Genomic DNA, 6,856 nt, shown 5'->3' on the forward strand with positions numbered 1-6,856 from the left:
ATGCAACAGTTTGGATGAATAGTTTTAAAAGACTTCATTTTATTCGTTTCACAATTGTCCCAGCATATTGCTTTTGGCAATATTATAAATAGTCTAAGAGTACTCACCTTTTCTACTGCTTCCTTGTTAATTGACATTTCATGGAATTTACATGTAATTGGAAAAATTCCCTGTCTTATCACCTTCCACAGATACATCCTTTTCCTTCTGGTTGGGCTAAACTACTTCACTCACTGTGAATCCTGAAGTACTCAATTCTTGGAAATTTAAAACCCAGCCCATATTCTGAAAGTGTGGTGAAGCAAGGCTTTAACGTGTGTGTGGGGGGGGAGGGGGGGAGATTTAGATTCTTGCTGTGTTCAGTGGGTCTGTCAATGGATTGCATCCCTTTCCCTGGAAAGAAAAAAAGATATAACTAAAGACTATATTAATTTGTTCCCAGAGACTGAATGAACAAAATCACTGAACTTTGCAAAACCCTATTGTTTTGCAAGTCTTACTGACACCTGGTGGCTAAATCTCAACAGATTTCACAGTAACCAGTGATGAGCTGTTGTTGCAGTAAAACATCGAGGATCTGCAACACACTTGACACTGAAGGAGTGCTAAATACTTAACTCCAGTCTAAGCAGAGTAAGAAATTCAGAGTCAAAGCAAAATCTTGCAACTTACTCATGTTTAAAGATACTCATGGGTATTCATTTTTAAGTTTTTGCCCCTATCTTCAAAAACTCAATTCATCTGTTCTAAGTTACTATGTGGAGAAAATCTTCTGAGACGTTGTAGGTCCAAACAAAATCTCCAAGAGGTATTTCTGATATTAAATAGATTTTGGTCCATTTTGCTCTACATACAAATGCACTAATAGAAGTACCAACATTTAAAAACATTTTAGTATTATGTAGGAGGTCCGTTTTGTACTCATTATTTTTTTCCAGATAACAAGCAACATAAAAATCATATAATTTCATAGCTCACAGAAAGTCTACACATTGAATTACTGAGAGACTCAGACCTTCTCATGGTTATAATTTTAATCCAGTGGTTCTCAACCTTTAGAGTGCTGAAAAAAATCATTTTATTATTATTGTTTAAATGCATATTGATAGGACAAACCTCTAGAATTTCTGGCTCACATTCAGTAGACCTTGGGTGGAGATGAGGAATATGTAATTTTATCCTAGTCTCAGACTTGTGTTTAGAAATCCCCTAGTCTGCTTTCGGCTCAGGTCATGATCCCGGGGTCCTGGGATCGAGCCCCACGTTGGGCTCCTTGCTCAGCGGGGAGCCTGCTTCTCCCTCTACCACTCCCCCTGCTTGTGTTCCCTCTCTCACTGTCTCTCTCTCTGTCAAAAAATAAATAAAAAATCTTAAAAAAACAAAAGAAATCCCCTGGAATCTATCTCTATCCTCCAATTTCTTCTGGTCCTTCTCCTATTCTCAGTATCCTGATTGCCTCTGTAATCCCCCACTTCCATATCTGTCTCCCACCCAGTGTACATTTCTACTTCTTCCAATAATATCATCCTGGTTTCTCTTGGTGAACAACTTCTGCACCCTCAGTCATGTTGAGCCAGTGTGATTCAGAAAAGCCCGACCCCGTGCCTATTTGAGGGTTGGGCATGGGAGCCAGGCCTGGACAAGCAGGGTATTTTGTTTCCAGACCACAGTGATTGGTTCAAGGATGGGTAGATGATCTGCATTTAAAAGGAGACTTTTATTATGGGAATTGCCTGAGGAAAGAATTACTCTCTTGTTGGGGTCACTTAGCTGATAGAATATAAACTCAGAGATGCTGTTGGCCATACATATTAGTCTGTATGAAAGGTACAATCACACACATAAAAACAGCTTAGAGATAATGAAACCAGCTTTGTCTGCAGTCATTGTTTAAGCCCCTGGACTCATGTGTCTGAAACTAGACCAGTCACTAACTTTTCCTGTTGCATGTGTTCATAAATTCCCTTTGTTTTGTTTCTGTTATTTACAATGACAGATTCTGTAATTCTAGTTCCCATATGGACTACCTTGCCTGTAAGCTCTTGTGCTTTTCCTCCCACATTTTCTGGACTTAACAGCATGAGTTAAAATTGACTACCTTATACCTCCCCCCGCCCCCCAACTGTCAAATCTGAAGGGAAAGCCCAATGAGATGTTTGGGGAAGTGACAGGGGCAGACCCACTGTATAGGCCCCAGCACACTACAGAGGACTTAGGGCTGAGGTGAGGGAAGGTTGGGTAGAACTGCATTACACCTCAGCCCTCCAACTTTAATGGGCCCCCACCTCTTCTGGCACCACCAGCAGGATTCACAGTTCTTTCATCCCAAGTGATGTTTTAGAAATCTCCTGAGCTTGCTCTCTCCTCCAATCTACTTGGGCATCTTCAGTTGGGTGTCGAGGTTGTAGTAGACACCTCCCACCCCTCAAACACAGATCCAGTGCTGCCTTTTGAGAGGCAACTTCAGTCGCCAGTATGGGCTGGAGGGCAGATTCATGGTGGCGCCCACGATGTTAGTGAGAACCACGGCGCTGACCTCCCTGGGCTTGTCTCACCACACAGCTTCATAGCCTTTGGTCTGAAGGGCTGCCATAATGGCGTTCACATGGTAGTTCCCATTTCCTTGCATGCTCTTCTTGGGGGGAGCAGGGGTTCACCATGGTGTTTGGAGACACTCTCTGGAAAATCTCTTGCAGCATTTCCTGGGTGAAGACCTTGTTGTCGTGGAAGACATTATTGAGGGCATGCAGGGCACACAGCTCCTTGCGCTGTTTCTCATGGTCTGTTTGTGGGGGGTGCTGCCTGGGACAGTTCCAAAGATTCAGATTTGGCCTTGTGTCCTTTCCGTGGCACCCAACTCATGTTTTCCTTTGAAGTTCCAGAGAGAGCTAAAAACACCCCACCCTTCCCTCCGGGGGAAGAACGTAAGCGTCTCAATTTTTTCTTTTTCTTTTTCTTTTTTTTTTGCGTCTCAATTTTTTCAGGATTCCTGAAATCCACCTCATTTTCTGGCACCCATGATTTATGGATTTATGGATTTATTTATTTATGAAGTTTTGTCATGGGGAGAAAAGCCTGGAATCAAAAGGACAAAAAAAAAAAAAAAATCCACCTCTTTTTTTTTTTTAATACACTACCGTCAGATTATTTTGCCACCGTCAAAGCAGAATTTAAAAAAAAAAAAAAAACTGTAGAAAGTCTAAGACCTTGTTTCCCTTCTCCCACCTTCCCTTCCAGAAAAATCAAGTTTTCTTGCTGTATTTTCCTCTCTGCAAATGCCAACCAGGCCTCAATGCAGGAGGACGGAATGGAATTGGTCACATCGCTCCTTTTCTTCTATTTCTTTCAAACCGCAATGCCACTGACGTGGGAGACAAGGCTTAGGTGGTGGGGAAAATGGGAAATTGGAGCAGCTAGCGAGGGCCAGCCAGTGTGGGATGGCGGGCGTGCGGGAGCCTCGGGGGCGGCTCTCCATCTGCTCTGGTGAGGTGGGGCGCTGCAGGGCGCTGGCTGAGGCGAGGTTGGCTCCCTAGACCGCTCCCACTCTCACCCTCTCGCTTGGGCCCGCCGAGGAGACAACTCCTGTTAGTTCTCTGGCCAGGCGTGCCGCCGCCACGGAGAACCAAGCTGGCGGGGAAAGTGACTACAATATTATCGCAGCCTTACCGTCCTCATTATATTCAGAATACTGTAAAAGCTTCAAGCCTTGGCATCAACTTCTACTCTGTCACTACTCCAGTTGTTCTAATATCTTCCAGCCAACCTGGAATTTTTCCACTAGCTCTTCCTTCATCTAAGTTGATTGTTGCTGTTATTATTATTATTATTATTATTATTCCTATTAATGCACTATTCATTCCACCGGAAATGTACATCCTCTCTTTCTGCTCATGAATAGCTCCTAGTCACCTTTCAAACAGCTGCTTAAATGCCATTTGAACAAGACCTTCTATATCCACGACCCCTAAAAGTCATTCTCCCTATTAGTGTGTATTATTGTATCCTATTCTTTTCCTTCATTGCATTTTTCACACATTTCAACTATGGATTTATTTCTGTTTGCTTGTTTAGTATCATTCTAAGACAGCAAAAACTATATGTATTTTGTTGAATACCAATACTAGATACTCTAAAAATGATATGTTGAACAGATTATAACTTTTTTTTAAATAAGGCTAGGCCTGCACAGCTGAATTAAAAGCAAAGATGAAACACATTACATTTAAGTTAGCTTTTACTCCAAAACAGCAAATTACTGTTGTTTGGTAAGTTAGCCTAAGGCTGGTTAACAGACCACTAAAATTTGGCGACAGCATGCTAATACATACATTTTAATTCTAGCAAAATTGTTAGAAATACTAGTCCATTTAGTTATGCAGTTGTCAAAACTTTGCTAGGGTGCATCTGGTTAATGTTCTGTAGTTTTAAATGACTATTTGCATATCTTCACGTTTTTCCTGACTATTCACACCTGCTTTGGACCATAACCAAGATGACCTCTGCTGATAGAACCTAGGGGCTGGCTGAAGAACCAACTAACTCATCGTTCTTCCTCTCTCTCAAGGCAGTGGTACAAATACTCTCCATCAAGGTCCTCCTTATTTCAACATTATATGAAACGATCTCATTCAAGTATATTCTCTGTTGTCTGTCCTCTGGCTTTTTCTCAGTTATATAAATTCAATCATTTGCTTATTTTTGGAAAAAGCTGTTGTAAGCCAATGAAAGACTAGCATCATAATTGATAAATATAAACTTCTTTTAAAATAATTAAAATAATTTTTCAATAATTAAGAAATCCACTTTTGAAGTGAAATCATACTTGAAAAACAAAACAAAAGAAGTGCCATTGATTTTTAATGGCCTAGAAACTCACCTTACTTGCTTCAAGTTGAAATTTTTCCACTATATGTTTTATTTATATATTTTATATTATTTGTAGCATAACAGTATTTTGTTTCACTATTTCAGTATTCTGTATTTCACTTACATAGTAGTTTAGTTCTTTTTCTCATTAAGTTCATTCCCTAGTATTAATAGGTTTTGTATACTAGTCCAAAAACAGTTTTCTATAGGAAAATGCATTCCAAATAACAAGAAATTAATTCATTATCAAGTCTTTTGTATTGCAAACCCATATTTTGAGGATTCTTTGGGGGGAGAGTGGTAAAAAATCCAACCTAATCTTCACCATAAAGGAGCTCAAGAGAAGTCCAAGGATCTAAGGATTAAGAACACATGATGTATTATTAAAGAAAGAGATTTAAACAATAGTTTTAGGGGAGTTAACTCCATGTTTAATTACATTTAGGCAAATATCTAGTACAACATGGAAGAGGAGATATTAAGAGTAACCATGCATGTATTGTTCCTGACTTTAGTAAAAAAAACTTCTTAATGGATCACCAGAATATATGATTTGTAATAGTTTTCTGAGAGGTGCTTACTCTTTATCCCATTCTTTGTTTACCAATTTTTTTTTTTTTTTTTTAGTTAATGGGTACTAAACTTCTTAACAGGATTTGGAATAGTGATCAATATCATGATACTATTTTATTTCCTCCTTAACTTGTTTTTGTAAAAATTACATTAATAGATTTCCTTGCATCAACTGCTTTTTGAAGTCATGAGACTCCTTCATGAGGTGTTTTTGCTTTAATACAGTGATAGGTTGTACTTATTAATACTTTGAGTATCACACTTTTGCTTAAATGTGAAAATGTTCTTTTTTTGCTTTCTTCCTATTGTTTGCTATCAGGATTTCTGCTCAACTTGTAGAATTTGTTAGAAGATCTGGAAAACTTAAAATTAAGAAAACTCTAGCTTCTTTGAAGTGTTGGTAAAATTTACAGTTTCCATGTTACATTTACATATTTTTTTTTACTTGTGCTTCCCCCAGCCTCACCTGTAAGTTCCTTTAGCCTAGAGACCAGATCCTGCACCTCTGTACATCCAATACTTAGCATAGACTTTGCCACATAGCATATGTTCTGTGAATTTATGTTCAGGGAATTAACAAAGTGCTGCAGTCGGAGAATTCTTTGGATATGGCCTAGTACAAATAATGAAAGGAAGAGCTTTCTTTAGGCAGTTCTCCAAACCATAAATTTTCTCCCAAACAATAAATGACCCCTCTTTTTAAGATCAAATGAGCATACAGAAAAACTTTTCCTGTAACAATATTATTATCTGGGTGCTTTTCCTTCAACTCATTCAAGTCCAAGTTGACTTTCATTCAGTTTTCATGAGTCTTGAATATCACAGGGTACAGCACACAATAAACATTAAAATGTTAATTTTGTCTTTGAAGAAATGCTAGACTTCAAGAGGAAACGTTAAGATAGAGAAGACAACCAAATTTTGCATATACAAAAATGTGTAAAATGTTTTAAAAGGCCTGAAAATCTCTGCCTGTGATCTGCTCTTTCAAAACAAAGGAACTGAGAAATAGTGGGACTATAATGAATGCACATATATTTGTTACTCATGTTTTGGAGATGAACTCTTAATTTTTTTTTTCTTCTATTATTAACAATTGAAAATTTTAGCATACTTGAAAATAAAAGTGTACTTAACATTCAGAACATCTCCTACCATATTCCAGTCTGAATTTTTTGTCTCTATATTAAATGTGCTGAGCTCTCTCTCCTTATAGACCACATAAAGCTCTTTTGTGAAATAGACTATGTCTCCTTTATCTTTATATCCTTTAATATCCCTAGCATAATGCCATTCATGAAGTAAAACATTCTGTAAATATATTTGAATTTCTTTTTAAAAATTATAAAAAATGCTAATGTAAAACTATGATATTAAGAGATCACATTAAATAGAAAGTTGAAAAGATATACCAGAA

The 6,856-nt window shown here is 38.1% G+C and overlaps 1 pseudogene; it reads right to left on the minus strand.

Moving 5' to 3' along the window:
- Nucleotides 1-2,249: 2,249 nt before the first annotated feature.
- Nucleotides 2,250-2,862, minus strand: LOC118522603 (josephin-1 pseudogene; annotated as a pseudogene).
- Between the last annotated feature and the right edge of the window lie 3,994 nt (nt 2,863-6,856).

The sequence above is a fragment of the Halichoerus grypus genome, chromosome 3, assembly GCF_964656455.1.
Source record: "Halichoerus grypus chromosome 3, mHalGry1.hap1.1, whole genome shotgun sequence".
In the NCBI taxonomy this organism is placed as follows: Eukaryota; Metazoa; Chordata; class Mammalia; order Carnivora; family Phocidae; genus Halichoerus; species Halichoerus grypus.